Genomic DNA, 19,487 nt, shown 5'->3' with positions numbered 1-19,487 from the left:
TATTTCTAAAGACCAATGCACAAAAGGAGAATTTTCTTAAAATGATAATTGCTTTAAAACCTACTACATTTTATGCTCATTTATCTTTGTACCAGAGAGGAACATTGAATTAAGTGGAGGTTCCGGAAGAAATCCATCAAAAAAATGCTTTAATCATCAGCAAACTTCCCAGGGTAAAAAGCAAATGCTCTAACTGCTTAGGAATCAATAAGTGTGTTCCCTTTGAAGCAATCCAACAAGCTCTGATCATAACAGTGATCATGAAACCTGGATTGTTTCTTAACCAGATTCTTTTAAATATTTCAACAGGGCATGGGTTTATGGCACACTAGAGGGGTCTGCAGCTCAGTGGTAGAATATCCACCTTGCATGCAGAAGGTGCCAGTTTCACTCCCTTACATCTCCAGCTAGGTTTGGGAAACCCTGGATAGCAGCTTTTAGACAGTGTAGACAATGAAGCTCTTCTCACAATCAGTGAGAAGAGCTTTGGGGCTAACTACAGGGAGAGCGGGCTTAACTTGCTCTCCCCGCAGACGAGCAGATCGGCCACCCACACAACTGCTGGCTCCATGATGGAGCCAGCAGGGTGGCAGGGACTGGGGGCCGTGCGGCCCCGGGAAGTTCCGGGATCTCCCATGTGAGCGCACAAGGTATTCCGGAGAGACCCCCAAGCCCGGGAGGCTGCTTGCAGCCTCCCAGTTGAGGGTCTACTCATGTGTCACCGTGACCCACAGCAACACACGAACAAAAAGATGAGGTTAACGGAGCGCTCGCTCCATTAACCTCGTCTTAGGGGAGGGGTAGTTAGGCAGGCTAGCCACCTTGGGAGCACCGGGCTCGCCTGCGAGCCCGGTGGTTCCCATGACCCCTGGAAAGCGAGCTAGGCTCCCTTAGCCCGCTTTCCAGTGATCGTGTGAATAGCTTCAATATTGTATGCAAAGGGGCCCATTGGTGATAAGCAGACAGCCATGGAGTCGGAATTTAGGAACACTGGAAGTTGGCTTGTAATAGATCAGACTGTTGGTCCATTTAGCTGAGTATTGTCTACACTGACTGGCCATGGTTCTCCAAAGTTTCAGTCTTTCCCAGCCTTGCCTGGAGATGCCTGGGATTGAAGCTGGGACTTTCTGTGTGCAAAGCAGATGCTCTAGCACTGATCTACAGCACTGTTCCAGAGAGCTGTAGTGCAATGGAACTGAGAGCTAGGTTCAGGGTGCTGGAGATCACAGTTAGCAGTTGTACCAGCAGCCATCTCCAGGGTCGGGAGGGTTTTTGAAGAGGTCCCCCTGAAAACTGGCCTCTGACTTATTATCAAGTGCATCTGGAGCCAGTCTTACTATTCCTGCTGAATAGACCCCTTGCTCCCCAGGAGGACCTCTCCCAGAGAGCGCTGCCATTCTCTTAGGTGGGCCTGAGAATCATCTGCCTGAGAAGGCTGTGGATCCAGTAAGATTCCACAGGGCCTTGGAGGGTTTTGGAGTTGGGTCTGCCGGTGATTCTGTCAATGCCCTGCTGGATACTGAAACAGGGAACTTACCACAGTAGTAGTCACAATTGCTCCTAAGTATCCTCTCCTGTAGCAGAAATTCCCCCGGGTTCTTGAGACAGAGATTGTCACCAGCAGTTTGAGAGAAAGCAGAATTTATTGCTAGCAATTTAAGATTCAGCAGAATAAATCCCAAAGGCTGAGCCCCGTTTACATCGTGACTTCGCCTTTTGTATACATAGCAATTTACATATTGTAGATACAATCCTCATTAATAAGCAGCATCATTTTACAGTTATACCAATCAAACATTTTCTCTGCTAACTATAATTAAGCATTTCTCCTCCTTCTTTTTTCTGCACACAGTTAAAACTATTTCACTCCCCTTTCCAGATGTGTCCTTGAAGGTGTTGTTAGCTAGCGCCCTGTTATCTAGAGATATCAGAGGGGCCCCAGCCTGCATTCCACAGTGAACAAGAATTATTGTGCTGTTTGCAAGTTTGCAATTAGAGCACCTTGCAGACCCTATTAACCATTTCTTGACCACAACAAACCTGAGTCTGCCTCACTCCGACCTGCTTCAAAATTAGCTCTATGGTACACAAAAGAGCTACGGGAGCTGAAGCGGTAAAGTAGATTATTGGAGTTCAAATGGAGGAGGATTCATCTTGAATTTGATAAGACACAGCATAGAGCCCATTTGAAGGCCTATGCTGTGGCAATACGTGTAGTAAGGAAGCAATTTTATTCTGTGCATATTGCATCTGCAACTTCTCCTACAGCAGAGCTGTTCCAGATTGTTAGAAGTTTAACTCAAGCCCCTTCTATTTTAAATCTGTTTCCAGAAACAATGAAGCTATTCACAGGAGCAGAAAACAGGGTGATCCCCATGCATACAACCTTTACCCTATTTCAAGCCTCACAACAAACACACGTGCATTTGGTGAAGCCTCAGCGGTGAATATGAGAGACTGACGACCAACTTTTACAGGGTTCTCTTCTAGGCAGTCAGCCACAGCTTGCAATGTTGGTCCTTCAGCCCCCTGAGTGGCTGGGGGGGTCACATGACCCAAGGAGACCACTCAGAGGGTTCCAAGCTGCATTCCCGCTTTGCTGCTCCCTGATTGGTAGCCTCAGTTAACCCTTCCCTGGCAACTGCAGCACTGTCAAAGGCCCATGCCCAAAACTCCCTGCTCACAACAAGGCAGGAATGAGAAGAGAGCAGCTGCAACTGCAGCTACCAGCAAAGGAAAAGCCAACATGAACACACACAAACCTCAACACACTCCCCGGATCCAGGAGGAAAACAGCAGATGCCCCCTGCAGCAGTTGCCAGATGCCCCCACAACTAGCCCAGGCACTAAGCCGGTGGCAAGGGTGATGAGATGTGTCTCCTACCACCCCTGTCCAGTTGCCCCTCTGATCACAGTGGATGGGAAGACAAGCAGGCAATGAGGAGTGTGCACCTCATTCCTTGCCACATGTGCCACCACCTTGCCACATGTGCCACCACCCGCTTCACTCTTGCTGTGGCAGCCCCCATCGCTCCATCTCACTGTACAACAGCATGGTTTGGGAATTCAGAAGGAGGAACCTGCCCCGCCCCCTCACCCTCCCTGAAGCTGTGGCCTCCATGGCAGCCCCATCCCACTGCATAGTGTGTACAGAAGGTAAGAACCCCGCTTCCCCCCCCCCACCTGCCGCTGTAGCCAAGTGGCGACTCTGCCTCCCTGAGCGAGAATCCTGCCTGAGAGCCTCAGGAAGCCACTGCCAGTCTGTGTAGAGTAGACAGTACTAAGCTGGATGGACCAGTGGTCTGACTCAGTGGAAGGCAGCTTCTTATGTTCATATTTTCCCTTGGGCTCATTTGCAAGGTGCCTGCCACTTTAAGGAAGCTCAGTGCTGTTTGCTGGACAGGCTTTCCCCAAGCAAACTTCTGCTTGCTTTGCAGCCCACTCTGGTATCCAGGCTCTATGGTATCCCCGGGGAGGGAGCCTCAAGCAGCGTCCCACAGTGTTCCGTGGTTCCACACGAGCACTGGGAGGGGGTAGGCAACCTCCCTTGCTTGTTGAACCTGGTTTTAGAGGAGGGGCTGGGAACTGGGTGACCCTCTTTTGACAGAGCCCTGTTTGGGAGCTTGCTGAGGTTTCACACGGGAGTTCTAACCCCGCCTTCAGACCTCAAGCCCTGTTTTTGCTTGTCGTGAGAATAGCCTCAATGTCTCACTGTGATACAGTCAATAAGATCTTTGCAGATAAATTTTCTCGCATCCAGGCTGATCTGGACTCCAATATTTCTGCAGAACCAGTTAAGGAGATGTTCAGCAATCCCTCTTGTGAGATTAGATTGGATCAGTTTCAGTTTGTGACTCCTGAGGATGTAGACAAGCTGCTTGGAGCTATATGACCTACCACTTTGGATCCTTGCGCAACATGGCTAATTTCATCTTGCAGGGAGGTTGTTGGAGCTGGCCTAATTGATATCATTAATACCTCACTGAGGGAGTGCAGGATGCCATCTTGTTTGAAGGAGACCATCTTGTTTGGTGGTGAGACCAATTCTCAAGAAGCCAACTCTGGATCCCCTGGTGATAATTATAGGCCATACTCCAACCTCCCATGATTGGGTAAGATGACTGAGAGGGTGGTGGCCGACCAACTCCAGGCGGTTTTGGAGGAAACTGGTTATCTAGACCCATTTCAAACAGGCTTTAGAGAAGGCTATGGGGTTGAGACAACTTTGGTCGGCCTTGATAGATTACCTTCACCAGGGAATTGACAGAGGGAGTGTGACTATGCTGGTTCTTTTGGATCTCTAAACTGCTTTTGATACCACTGACCATGATGTACTTCTGCATCACCTGATAGATCTGAGGATAGGAAGGCACTGTTTTATAGTGGTTCCACTCCTATGTCTCAGGTAGATTTCAGATGGTGGCGCTTGGTGATAGTTGCTCTTCAAAACAGGAGCTACTATATGGAGTCCCTCAGGACTCAATAGGGGGCAAAATTCAGAATGCTGGTTATTACCTATAAAGCCCTTAACAGCTGGGGCCCAAGGTATTTAAGGGAATGTCTTCTTTGTTATGTACCCGGCTGCCGCCTATTAAGATCTGCAGGGGAGGTTCATCTGAAGGTGCTGCCTGCTTGTCTGGTGGCAACTCAAAGGTGAACCTTCTCTGTAGTTGCCCCAGAGCTTGGAATGCACTTCCTGCTGAGATTAGAGTTGCTCCATCCCTATTGGTTTTTAGGGAACAGCTGAAAATGCATCTCTTCAGCCAGGTTTTTTAGCTGTTTCATAGTTTCAGTGGGTATTTTGATTTGATTTGTTATGTTTTAATTGTTGAAAGTTCTTTGTTTTATTGCTTTAACCCACCTAGAGTCTGTGGTAGTGGGTGGTATACAAATATATGGAAAGAAGGGCTGGATGAGGGATAATAACTTGAAGCTTAATCCAAGCAAGATGGAGGTGCTCATTTTGTGGGGTCTTAATCTGCAAGATGGGATAGAACCTCTTGTTCTGGGAGAGGTTACACTCCCCCAGAAAGAACAGGTTCATAGCTTGGGAGTGCTCTTGGACCCAGGTCTCACCCTGGTGCCTCAGGTTGAGACTTTTTACCAGCTGCGACTGATTCTACAGCTCCTCGGAGAATGACCAGAAAACAGTGCTACACCAGCTGGTAACCTACAGATTGGGCAACTGTAATATGTTCTTTGTAGGGCTGCCTTTGTACTTAGTTCAGAAACTTCAGTTGGTTCAAAATTTGGTTTCTGGTGTACCCTGGAGATACCACATTATGCCTCTTCTTAAACAGTTGCACTGGCTGCTGATATGTTTCTGGGCAAAGTACAAAATGCTGGTTAATACCATTAAAGCCCTGAATGGCTTAGGTCTGGGCTACCTGAGGGAGTGCCTTTCTCTACAAGATGCCCACCGGATCAGGAGGGGTCCATCTTTGGGTGCCACCAGTTCATCTGGTGGCAACCTGGGATCAGGCCTTCTCAGTTGTCACCCCTAGGTTGTGGAATGCACTCCCTGTGGATATGAGATTATCTCAGGGAGATAATAGATATCTCAAGCAGAGCCTTAAAGGCCCATCTTTTTGGCCTGGCTTTTAATGATATCTAGTTTTAAATGCTTTTAAATGGCTTTTGATTTTTTATGTGTTTTTGTTTTTAATGCAAACCACCCTGAGCCACTTTAGGAAGTGTGGTATATAAACTGAATGAATAAAATGGGGAAAGGTTTTCACCTAGCAGCATTCCGTTCTGCAGGCCCTGCCTGCAAACATCTAGGTTATCCCTAACCTCTTGTCTATATTAAACCTGAGTAGAGAGTCTGTCTACAGAGCCTGTTCTTTTCAGTAGCAGAAGCTGAGTCCATAAAAAGTATCACATTACTGACATTGTTCTAAGCAAATTGGAGACAAACACATCAATAACATTCTATGCCACTCCATCCCAAAGTGTCAGCTTGCCGGCAGTAGCAGCATGTCCATTGATGGATTTATGTTGTATAAAGGTAATGATAAATGCTCAGGAGGTAGCATCTATTTATTGCCCTGCCCTCTCTCTGGCTGGCATAGATATAGTTCAAATGCATTCTGATGCCTTGCAACAAGGGGGCATTGTGCCTTGTACAAACTATATTGACCCATAAACATGTAAGAGAAAGGTTTTGTTTCCCTTGTTCAATTAATTGAAAACAGGTTTCTGATTTTTCACAGGGATATTCCACAGTAAGTCAGCATGCTTCAGTCAATGGTTTTAAAGTACAATAGGGCTGTGGTTGAAATTCCTGAGAAATTGAAACAATACAAATCCAGTGTCGTGATGGAATTTGAGCTGGAAAGGATAGAGCTAACAGTCTTCAGCAATAACTTGCTTGCCAGGGGCCTATCTATGGTGGGGCAGGCAGGGCACATGCCCCGGGCGCCACTTGAAAGGGGACGCCATTTTTAATTTTTTTAAAAAATAGCTGCCAAAAACAAAATGGCCACCGTGCATGCTCAAATGGCCTCTGTGAGGCCCTAGGCCATGCCAGGCCTCGCAGAGGCCATTTGAGCATACACGGCAGCCATTTTATTTTCAGCAGCCTTTATATATATATATATATATATATATATATATATATATATATATATATAAAAATGGCCACTGCACATGCTCAAATGGTCCCTGTGAGGCCCTAGAGGCCAGCAGGGGTAGATGGAACCTTTGCAGCCCCCCCCCCATGGACTTTAGGAAGCCCCCCCAAGGGGCTACAGGTAATTTAAAAAATTAATATAATATAAGTCACTGTACACATATTTAGTTTGGCATTATGAACAGAGAATCAGGGCTTGTGAATACTGAGCTAAAGCTTATGAGCTAGGATTGTATTCATTTGCTCTTACTTTGCTTCTTGTGATAAGTCAGTTAAATGTGATGTCTTAATAATATGGCTATTAATGGTGAGTTTGTCTTTGAATCAGTGTGAAATCCTTAGTATTAAGGCCCACTGGGAGTTTCTTGCTCTCATTTTAACTGTCTTTCTGAAATACTAGAATATATTCCAAGCAGTGACACAGTTTACTCTGCATATCCTTTAATTATTTTCAGAGTATCTGGGAAAAGTCACATTCTCCATTTATTTTTAAAACGTATTTAACAGTGATGCTAGTAGATGCATAGTAGAGAATTAGACAGGCACTTCTGTTTAGTTCTCTAAGTACACCTCCACATAGTATTTGAGTATTTCATGAGCCCCAGCATACTGAAATTTGTAGTTTTCCAGCATTTTTTGGTCTGGCTACGTCCACTGCTAAATAGTTTTTGAAAGATTAAAAGATTAACTTGTATTTGACTTGCATTTTTGAGCTGATATTATGGTAAAGTTATCTGAAAGTTGGGTGTCAGATGTTTGGACAGGGGGTGCAATTTCAGTGCTTGCCCTAGGTGCTATTTTCCCTAGATACGCCTCTGTTGCTTGCCCAGTTCATTGAGAAGTATGAGAATTTACTGGTGTGTTTTTTAAATCAAATGTGGACAGAAAAGCTTTTAAAAAAAACAAACAAGGGGGAAAAGAGCCCTCAGTAACAATTTCACATCAGGAGGAGGATAGTAGCAATCAACCTTCTTGTCTTTGAATGGTTGCAAAGAGACTTAGTAAAATGTCTGGTGATGTTTTTCAGTCTCCTAATTTGCTGAGAAAAAAATCCTAATTGTCAAATGTTTACCACTCCAGCAACCATTTATATCTTGCTCTCACTCAACACATTGATTCCAGTAGCTGACTTGATGCAAGTGAAGTGTGCCTGCTTTGAGTTGGTGAAACAATCATATGATAGCTCAGGGCTGATTAACATGATTGCCTTGGAGGGGAAGGACTTATTTTTGGTCCAAGTTGCTCTTTTTTTGTAGCTCCCCAGATTGAGTGTATGAGACCTGGCTCCTGAGCAGCTGAGACAGATAGGGAGGGAGAGGGGAACAAGGCAAAGGTGGTCTGTAACCAGCCAGAAAAGACTGCAATCCTAAACACGCTAGGCAGCTGAACCAGGGGCGGAGCCAACATTGGGCAAATGGGTTCAAAGTACCCGAGCCGCCACCAATCAGGGACCACACATCACGGCCCCAACACACACACCGCGTCTGACGTCAGACGTGAGGGGTACTGATTTAGCACCCCATTTGCGGATTAAATGGCCGGCGCTGCGTTCACGGTATGGCCAGGAGCAGCTCGCTCCTGACCATGCTGCAAACGCAGCGCCGGCCAGGCTCTAACTGCCGAACGGAGCCATGCAGCTCTGTTCGGGAGCCAGACCACACCCCCTGCATCTGACACGGGGACATGGCTAGCCCCCACATCTCACGACAGATGCGGGGGCAGAGTGAGAGGGGCCACCACACCACGGCTGGGCATGGGCCGCTTGTGTCGTGGCTCCGCGCCTGAGCTGAACACCATGGGACTTACATGCACAAGGGAGGAGAGCTGGTATTGTGGCACTGTGGTAGCAAGCATGAATTATCTATCCCCTTTGCAAAGCAGGGTCTACCCTGGTTTGCATTTGAATGGGAGACCACATGTGAGCACTGTAAATTATTCCCCTTAAGGGATGGGGCCATTTCTCCGTGGAAGAGCACCTGCATGCTTGCATGCAGGAGGTTCCAAGTTCCCTTCCTGGCATCTCTGAGTTAGGAGTCCTGCCTGCAACCTTGGAGAAGCTGCTGCCAGTCTGTGCAGAGCAAAGGAGGAGAGCTGGTCTCGTGGTAGCAAACATGAATTGTCCTTTGCTAAGCAGGGTCTACCCTGGTTTGCCTTTGAATGGGAGACTACATGTTTGAGAGCACTGTAAGATAATCAAGGGATGGGGCTGCTCTGGGAAGAGCACCTGCATGCTTCATGCAGAAGATTCCACATTCCCTCCCTGGCACCTCCAAGATAGGGCTGGGAGAGAGTCCTGCCTGCAACCTTGGAAAAGCTTCTTCCAGTCTGTGTAGACAATACTGAGCTAGATGGACCAATAGTCTGACTTTGTATAAGGCAAATTCCCGTGTTCCATGTTGCTAAGGCTGCACTATAGCTGTCCTTATTGCACAGCTATGATGGTGAAGAAGAATATTTATATACCGCTTTTCAACAAAAGCTCCCAAAGCCATTTACATAGAAAAATAAATATTAAATAAACAAGATGGTCCCATGTCCCTAAAGGGCTCACAATCTAAAAATAAATACAAACTAGACACCAGCAACAACCATTAGAGGGATGTTGTACTGGGGTAGGATATATTTTTTAAAATCAGCATTTGGACTTGGAATAGGAAATACCATGACACTGTTATGATGTGCAAGTGTCAACAAAGGTGCACAGTATGCTACTGTAGTGAAACTTCATGAATTCCCCAGTACACATGAAAGAAAACCCCTTTTCTTTCTCTGAAAGCCAACTTAGACATTGGGCAGCTGGCCTGATGCAAACTTCCTATAGCCATTTGCTTGCTAAGTTTATACTCTGCTCTTCAACCATCAAGGGCATCTCAGAAAAACAGTGGCTAACATACAGCGCAGCAAACCGCCTGTCTAGGTGATAAGTGAGATTGCTATTCTGTGCTCCTACTGACACAACATGCAAATACCGGGAGGCAGTGTGGCTACTAAGGAGCATCCTTGCCCTTCTGCTGTTACTCTCATTATTTTCAGTGAGAAGAAGAACAGGTATAGTGCAGAAAGAAATACAGAGACAAGGTGGCAAACTTAGAGACTTAACAGAATTTAGAGTATTAATTGCTAAGAATACCGATCATTTACAGGGACTGATATATAAGTTGCTATTGAAATATGAGTCAGAAACAGAAACAGAACAGATAAAAGACTGTATGATCAAGTGGATGCAAAATTTAAACAGAACAATAGATCTGCAACAATGGGAATACCAATGGAAGGTGAACATTAAATTTACAGCAAATAGCATTTTAAGGGGAAATTGGTACAAAATGTACTTTAGATGGTATATTACTCCTACGATGCTTGCAAAGATGGACAGTAATTACTCTGGAGATTGTTGGAAGTGTAAGAACCATGAGGGGACATATTATCATATGTGGTGGACACGTAGCAAAGCACAACAACTCGGGGGTGTGTGTGGAATCATTGTAAGATGTAAGAAATTTTAAACATAAATTTTCCTTACTCTCTAGAGGCTTTTTTGTTAAACACGACTAAATCTTATATTCCTACTAAGTATTCTGAGCTGTCTTTGTATATGATTACTGCAGCCAGGATCTTATATGCGGCTAAATTGAGACAACAAAAAACTCCGACGGAAGATGAGTGGTTATTAAAATTATGGGAATATGCCTCTGTGGACAAGGAAACATTTATTTCTACTTGGGAGCCTTTCATAATTTACAGTTTAGCACAGGGTCAACACCCTCATCCAAGATTTGGCTTTTCTTTCTAGAATGCATGGTTATCTCTGTGTTTTGTTGTTGTTGTTTTCTAATAATTCTTGGCAAGGGTGGATTTGTGTGGATGGGTGTCTCTTTGGAAGGTGGAGAACAGAGGTTAGCTGCTGGACTTCCCGATTGATGTATGTGATCATGAGATGTCTAAGAACTGCTAATTGTAAAAATTACTTTTATTTTCTTTCTCTTTCTCTTCTACTGTTTATTGTTTCTTGTTTATTCTGTTGGAAAACAATAAAAAGATTTTTTTAAAAGAACAACAGGAATGTGAGGGTCCTCTCCTGAGTAACCACGGAGCCTCCTCGCGGTCACAAGCCACATCAGTGGAGTTCAAAGGGGCACAGATTAGCTCTCTTGCCTGTTGCTTAGACAGGTAGCTCACTGCACTTTATGGAAGCCAATAAAATGTTTTAAAACATCGTAAAGTACCTGACAAAACCATAATAAACCAAACTCAGCAGCGAGATTTCTAAAGCAGCAACAGAATATAGATGGCCTCCTTAACAAGCTCCTCAAAGTCAGGCCTTGGCTGAGCTCACAGCCTGGCTGCAGCTGGGGATCTAATTCTGTGGGCAGGAGACATGCAGGCTCTCCACACTAACATGCAGGCTCTCCACACTCTCCACACTGGGCTTGTGGGGAAAGCGGGCTTAGCCTGCTCTCCCTGCAGATGAGCAGGGACAGGGGCATATCTAGGGTAGGGCAGACAGGGCACATGCCCTGGGCACCACTTGAAGGGGGCGCAAATTCTTAAAATTAATTTTTTAAAAAATGGCCACCAAAAACAAAATGGCCACTGCACATGCTCAAATGGCCTCTGTGAGGCCCTAGGCCATGCCAGGCCTCACAGAGGCCATTTGAGCATGTGCGGTGGCCATTTTGTTTTCAGTGGCCATTTAAAAAAAACCACAATTATTTTTAAAAATGGCCACTGCACATGCTCAAATGGTCTCTGCAAGGCCCTAGAGGCCAGTGGTGGGAGGGGTAACCTTTGAAGAGCCCCCCCATGGCCTATAGGAAGCACCCTGAAGGGACTACAGGTAAAAAAAATTAATATAATATAAGTCACTGTACACATATTCAGTTTGGCACTATGTACAGAGAATCAGGGCTTGTGAATACTGAGCTGAAGCTTATGAGCTAGAATTGTATTCATTTGCTCTTACTTTGCTTCTTATGATAAGTGAGTTAAATGTGGTGTCTTAATAATATGGCTATTAATGGTGAGTTTGTCTTTGAATCAGTGTGGAATCCTTAGTATTAAGGCCCACTGGGAGTTTCTTGCTCTCTTTCTCTCATTTTAACTGTCTTTCTGAAAGACTAGAATATATTCCAAGCAGTGACAGTTTACTGTGCATAATTAATTATTATTATATTACTGTCCTTTAATTATTTTCAGAGTATCTGGGAAAAGCCAAATTCTCCATTTATTTTTAAAACTTATGTAATAGTGATGGTACAATGGATAGTAGAGAATTAGACAGGCACTTCTGTTTAGTTTTCCAAGTACACCTCCACATAGTATTTGGGTATTTTTGGAAATTTGTAGTTTTCCAGCATTTTTTGGTCTGGTTACATCCACTGCTAAATAGTTTTTGAAATTTTAAAAGATTAACGAGCTTGACTTATATTTTTCAGCTGATATTGTAGTAAAGTTATCTGAAAGATGGGTGTCAGATGTTTGGACAGGGGCGAAATTTCTGTGCTTGCCCTAGGCGCTATTTTCCCTAGATACGCCTCTGAGCAGGGATCCAGATCGGCCCTGGGCAGCTGGATCAGCCACCCACTCCACATGTGGAGAGCCTCACTGGATAGAATACAACAGGAAGCCTCCTATATTCCTATGTAACCTTAAACTGCAGCTTACAAGCGCTTGGTAAAATCTTGGGGGTGGATTTTGTTCAGTTCCAGGACATGGGATGTGACCTTAAACTCTTTATTTAGCAGGTGGAAAGCAACTGGCTCTATCCACCCCAGGAGAGCATCCCTCTAGTGGCTGTTGCTGGTGTCCATCCTATGTTTCTTTTTAAGATTGTGAGTCCTTTGGAGACAGGCAGCCATTTTATTTACTTGATTGATTGATTGATTGATTGATTGATTATCTCTATGTAAACCACTTTGGGAAACTTCTGTTGAAAAGTGGTATATAAATATTTGTTGTATTCGTATTGATCGCCATCTCATCATACGTGTCCTCTGCATCTGCTGACAGCACATGGCATGAGATGACACACAGAGTAGCTTTGCACTAGAGTGTTCTGGGAGTGTTCTTAATGAAAATGTACCAAATTAGCAGGAGACCAGCACTGCGGAATTAATTCAGCATTCTAAAAGTAAAGTTAGTCTGAGCTGAAGTTCTAAACATCCCAGCCTCTTGAATGAGACCTTAATCTAACTCTGGAGCCTCGTGTGATAATGGATGCTCCAGCAGCATTTCCCACTAGACAACATCATCATGCAACCTTCATGAAGATTTTATAAGTATAAAAGAAACAAAAATCTTTTGGATCAGAAATTGTAAGCTCCTGTGGGCAGGGATCTCTCACTTTTTAGTCTCTTGCAGACACCAGAAATCTTCAGCACTCACTAAATTATGAATGACAACAACAATAATAGATCAGGAGCTGTCGCTGAAATGCATTCAAGAATATAAAATGCAGGCTCAACGCTATTTAACAAAAGCTTTAATTCATCATTTATAATGTGGCTTTTCACAGCAGAACTCCTAAAGGGCAGAATTTTTAGAGTCTGTAACAAAACCAGTCAAGTAAAATGTGAAGCACCGAACAAACATGACTTTCTAAACATAGGGCAGGGCTGCCAGGTTCTTGGGGAGCAAGGAAAATGGAATTGACTTGAAAATGCTGTACTATAAGAAGAATGCTTTGACAAAGTCTAGGGACATCATTGCGTGACCTCTTTTTGGATTCCAACTTAATGCAAACCATGGGGAAAGATTGCAAATGGGGTTTTTTTGTTTTTGAAATGTGTGTAGTGGCTCATTGGGTCTTGACTTTGTTTGTCTTTATTAAGGGGGGGGAGAGAAACTAGCACTAATTGGGGGGAAAGAAACTAGCACTAAACTAGCATTTAACAGTGGGGGAGCAACTAGCACTATCCAAACCCAACACAGCACCTCTCCAGTGGCTGTTGCTGGTGTCTGGTTTGTGTTTCTTCTTAGACTGGGGTTATTTGGGGACAGGGAGCCATCTTTTCTTTCCTATTCATTTTTCTTTGTAAACTGCACTGAGAACATTTATGTTAAAAAAAACCCAATGGTATATAAATAGTAGTAGCCAACAACATGGTAGTAGTGGCTGTTCCACACATTACAAGAATTTGTCTTCAAGTGTGCATGCACTCACTCACAACCAATCCTGGCCCCCTGATTAGTGTACCTGTATGAATCACGTACTGTATTTGCAAAGACATGTTTGGTGCATTCACACGTATCATTTGTACATGTAGATACAGGTGAAACTCGAAAAATTAGAATATAGTGCAAAAGTTCATTAATTTCAGTAATGCAAATTAAAAGGTGAAACTGATATATGAGATAGACGCATTACATGCAAAGCGAGATAAGTCAAGCCTTAATTTGTTATAATTGTGATGATCATGGCGTACAGCTCATGAGAACCCCAAATCCACAATCCCAGAAAATTAGAATATTGTGAAAAGGTTCAACAGTCTAGGTTCCAGGAGTCCCACTCCAATCAGCTAATCAATCCATAACACCTGCAAAGGGTTCCTGAGCCTTTAAATGGTCTCTCAGTCTGGTTCATTAGGAATCACAATCATGGGAAAGACTGCTGACTTGACAGTTGTGCAGAAAACCATCATTGACACCCTCCATAAGGAGGGAAAGCCTCAAAAGGTAATTGCAAAAGAAGTTGGATGTTCCCAAAGTGCTGTATCAAAGCACATTAATAGAAAGTTATGTGGAAGGGGAAAGTGTGGAAGAAAAAGGTGCACAAGCAGCAGGGATGACCGCAGCCTGGAGAGGATTGTCAGGAAAAGGCCATTCAAAAGTGTTGGGGACTTTCACAAGGAGTGGACTGAGGCTGGAGTTAGTGCATCAAGAGCCACCACACACAGACGGATCCCGAACATGGGCTTCAAATGTCATATTCCTCTTGTCAAGCCGCTCCTGAACAACAAACAGCGTCAGAAGCATCTTACCTGGGCTCAAGAAAAAAAGAACTGGTCTGTTGCTCAGTGGTCCAAAGTCTTCTTTTCTGATGAGAGCAACTTTTGCATCTCATTTGGAAACCAAGGACCCAGAGTCTGGAGGAAGAATGGAGAGGCACACAATGCAAGATGCTTGAAGTCCAGTGTGAAGTTTCCACAGTCTGTGTTGATTTGGGGAGCCATGTCATCTGCTGGTGTTGGTCCACTGTGCTTCATGAAGTCCAGGGTCAACGCAGTGGTCTATCAGGAGATTTTGGAGCACTTCATGCTTCCTTCTGCAGACGAGCTGTATGGGGATGCTGACTTCATTTTCCAGCAGGACTTGGCACCAAAACCTGGTTCAATGACCATGGGATTACTGTGCTTGATTGGCCAGCAAACTCGCCTGACCTGAACCCCATTAGAGGCAACTATGGGGCATTGCCAAGAGAAGGATGAGAGACATGAGACCAAACAATGCAGAAGAGCTGAAGGCCGCTATTGAAGCATCCTGGTCTTCCATAACACCTCAGCAGTGCCACAGGCTGATAGCATCCATGCCATGCCGCATTGAGGCAGTAATTGCTGCAAAAGGGGCCCAAACCAAGTACTGAATACATATGCATGCTTATACTTTTCAGAGGTCCGATATTGTTCTATTTATAATCCTTGTTTTATTGGTTTCATGTAATATTCTAATTTTCTGGGATTGTGGATTTGGGGTTTTCATGAGCTGTACGCCATGATCATCACAATTATAACAAATTAAGGCTTGACTGATCTCGCTTTGCATGTAATGCGTCTATCTCATATATCAGTTTCACCTTTTAATTTGCATTACTGAAATTAATGAACTTTTGCACGATATTCTAATTTTTCGAGTTTCACCTGTAGAATACTTCGGCCTATCTCGAGGCTGCCCAAGCCCATTATGACGTTAAAACAGCAAAATCAATCCTAGCCAGAGGGGCTGTGTCACTTCTGTCTGCCCAAGTCCACTGTGACATCACGGCAGATCAACCACTCTTCTCAAGAGTACTGTAATGCTAGGCAAGCAGAAAGGCAAGGCTGGGCTGTCTGTACATGCAATGCAAGTGGTCACTGTAGAATCCAGAGGGAAGAGTAGTTATGGTATGCAAGCACAAGACAGTTGAGTTGAAGCAGGAATATTAGCGGTTTAATGAGACAGATATTATGTACAGAGAGGCAAGAGCAGTCTGCCTTCAGTGCTCTTGCTCCTGGCTATTTGTTAGCCCCACCTCTACTGGAATAAAAGTAACTAAAGCATCATTCAAAAGCTGGCCTGCATAAATGAATGGATTGACCAAAAACACCATGGTCACTTGGGATGGCAAGGTGTTCAGCAAGAGTCAAGAAGTGTGGTCATTTGACTATGTTAGGAACATAGGAAGCTGCCTTCTACTGAGTCAGACCACTGGTCCATCTAGCTCAGTATTGTCCACACTGCCTGGCAGTGACTCTCCCAGGTTTCAGGCAGGAGGCTTTCCCAGCCCTATCTTGAGATGCAGCCAGGAATTGAACCAGGGACCTTCTGCATGCAAGCAGATGCTTTACCACCGAACTATGGCCCAATCCCCTAAGGGAAACACCTTACAGCAGACAGTGCTCACATGCAGTTGCTCATCCAAATACAAACCAAGGCAAGTCCTGCTTAGCAAAGGGAACAATTTATGATTGCTACTGCAAGACCAGCTCTCTATCCCCAAATACTATGAAACTGGACAAGGATGATAATTGCAGCCTGTGTCTCTCTTCCCAGACCTTTTGGCATCCAGAACAATCCCCTTGTCCTTCCCCTTAAAGCTCTAGAGCAAGACTGCACATCGGCCCTCTTGCAGATGTTGGACTACAACTCCCTGACTATTGATCACTGTAGCTGGGGATGATGGGAGTTGTAGTCCTACAACAGCTGGCGGGCCAAAGTTGTGCAGTCCTGCTCTAGAAGCTTCCCTCCCTTATCCTTATGCTCACAGATATCCAGGGGCGGATTAAGCTTTTTGCCTCCTGTAGGCAACCAAAGATTTGCCACCCCGGCTCGAGACGCTCGACAATTATACTTGTAAAGAGGAATCCGGCAAGGGTTTCCCTTTACAAGTAAAGGGCTGGGGCGGGGGGGAGTTAAATCTTTTTTCTCATGTGCAGAGAGCCCCGAAATGGACCGAAAATGGCATGACCTGTTATTTGGGAGGCAAGTGGGTCCGTGGAAGGAGCTCTCACCGTCAACCCCGCCATGCCACCACCATCCTTCGGCCATCCTGTTGCGCAGTGGTGGGTTTTCAAAGGTAGAGAAGGAAGATTTAACTCCCCCCCCCAACCCAAGCCCTTTACTTACACACCATTCCCATTTGTCACCCCTCAAAATTTGCTGCCTATATTGCCTATGCATTAATCCGCCCCTGCAGATATCCTAACCTATCCCTGTGCATGACCTTCATGCCTCTGGCAGTACCACTCTGATCCTCCTAAAGATCTGTGAAGCTTTTGGCTTGGTTACATAGGGCATAACACTGGGCTGCCATCAAATACGGCAACTCAGTGTTGAGAAAAGGGGATCTGGTCTTGTGGTAGCAAGCATGACTTGTCCCCTTAGCTAAGCAGGGTCTACCCTGTTGCATATGAAAGGGAGACTAGAAGTGTGAGCACTGTAAGGTATTCCCCTCAAGGGATGGAGCCGCTCTCCGAAGAGCATCTAGGCTCCAAGTTCCCTCCCTGGCATCTCCAAGATAGGGCTGAGAGAGATTCCTGCCTGCAACTTTGGAGATGCTGCTGCCAGTCTGTGAAGACAATACTGAGCTAGAAAGACCAATGGTCTGACTCAGTATATTGCCGCTTCCTGTGTTCCTATGCTCCCCCTCCATACAATCTTCTGCAACTTATCATACTTCCTGACATCTTCAAGATGTGGATTTCACCTCCACACCATTGGCTGCCACTGGCAGGGCTATGGAAAGCACATTATAATGACATCAGGACATGGGAGAGTAAGCATAGCCAAAAGAGAGGCAGCAGTCAACGATGTGGAGTGGAGCAGGCAGGTGAAAAGTACATTGTAATGATGTCACAATGTGGTGACAGAAATGATATGGAGGCGGAAAAGTGGTAGTGGGCTGCCTTTTCGGGAACTATTCAGATGAAAAATAGCCCTGATATCAAAAATCAAAATGCATTCAATGCAATGCTGTTTCATTTTGGCATTTTATATAACCTATCAGAGGATCATCCCATAACTATTTCCCCCCCAAATGCACTAGGAAAAGAACACGAGATAATGACATTGCTTCATGCTCTGGTGCATTGTAGGGTAAGAAGGTGGAGGGAAAGGCAATGATTCGAATTGCTGTAACTGAGGCTGCCTTGTGGGCAACAACTTTCTTTAGGATAGGAAGCACTGGATCTTCTGTAAAACTAAGCTCTCCATCCTCCTGCTTGATGGATTGAGCTGATACTGACACATTGGCCTGATGCAAGCCAGGTTGCCCCCAATATCTAGTGCAGAGGTTTCATGTCCAATTGGAACAAGCTCTTAAGGATGCGTAATTGCACTCTTTCCTTTTTAGCCTGGCTCCTCCCTCCCCACCCACCATCTAAATGCAGCTTGTTAGCTAGTTCGGTCATAGACCTGTCCTTTTAAAAACATATAATATCTATCTATCTATCTATCTATTAGAAACATTTAATATATCGCCCACTCCAAAGACTCTGGGCGGTGTACAAAAACATGTGAATAAGACAACATTAAAAATTATGTTCTAAATTAAAAACTAAAGTTATTAACAAAATGCAAATAAACTACAAGGCAAAAGCCTGGTGAAAAATAAAAGTCTTCAGTAGAGATTTGAAAATCAGTAAGGAAGGGGCTAGATGAATCTGAAGGGGAAGAGAGTTCCAGAGATGTGGGGCAGCAACCGAAAAGGCCCTATTGCAGGTCCTAGAGCCCCGAACCTCTCGGAAATCAGGGACCGACAAAAGGGTGTAATATTAAGCAGGAATGGTGCTGTAGAAATGATAAAATAAGAGTATCTGTAGATGTATAAATTACATTACATTGCATTGTTACTTTCCCTGAACCTTTATAGGTGAGGCACATTACCAGCTGAATGAATGAAAAAGCAAGCATCAGTTTTACCAGACCCCACAGGATGAATTACTTGCTTCTTTGCTATGGAGTAGCTGTGATGTTTGGAAATAAACCTTCCACTGATGTTTTTAAACCCCAAACCTAGGCCAATGGGGGAGAAACCCTTAGAAAAAGATTCAAGGACATTTCATTACTGAAGAGCGAACAGGACCGGGAGGGGCAGATCAAGAAAGAAAGGAGGGTTCTTCTGTCTTAGATTAGACATGATATTCAATGCATTGGGGTGTGTGTGTGTGTGTGTGTGAGAGAGAGAGAGAGAGAGAGAATGAGAATACTTTATTATGGTCTTTGACCATAATAAAGCAGCACAGAACAAATAGTACAAATATATAATATCAGAGTTTCCTTAATACAACTAAGTATAACTCAAACCAGCTCAGACCTAACCTTACATGCAGCCACACAGAATTTAGCCACACACAGTGTTATGGGTGCATAGTGATTGGCTAAAAGAAAAGAGGTGTATTCATCATCTGTTCTATAAGGCATATTGGATGGGGGGGGGAATAAGAGAAATATGAATGTCTCTAAAAAATGAACAGTATAAAAGAACATGGGTAACAGACAATGGCCTGCCCATAGTGGCATCTCCGGCTGTTCAAGGGAATTTTTTTGATACCTGCCCTCCAACATCGCAGATGGAAGAGCATTAAATCATTCAAGGGAAAAGGCCGTTCTCTGAGACAGAAGTCTCGTTAGATAATGAGCTGGTCTGGGATAACTTGGAAAG

General features: G+C 44.5%; 1 long non-coding RNA gene across 1 annotated transcript in view; it reads left to right on the top strand.

Annotated features, from left to right (window-relative positions):
- The first annotated feature begins 2,645 nt into the window (after positions 1–2,645).
- The window catches only part of LOC128351869 (uncharacterized), a 32,191-nt gene continuing 15,349 nt past the window's right edge, over positions 2,646–19,487 (top strand). The window contains exon 1 of the long non-coding RNA XR_008320094.1: positions 2,646–3,156. This is a non-coding gene — a long non-coding RNA (uncharacterized LOC128351869). The remainder of the gene's footprint in view (positions 3,157–19,487) is intronic.

Source organism: Hemicordylus capensis, chromosome 3, assembly GCF_027244095.1.
Source record: "Hemicordylus capensis ecotype Gifberg chromosome 3, rHemCap1.1.pri, whole genome shotgun sequence".
NCBI lineage: Eukaryota > Metazoa > Chordata > Lepidosauria > Squamata > Cordylidae > Hemicordylus > Hemicordylus capensis.
The sequence above is the reverse complement of the archived record's forward strand: the minus strand, read 5'-3'. Positions and strand labels throughout refer to the sequence as shown.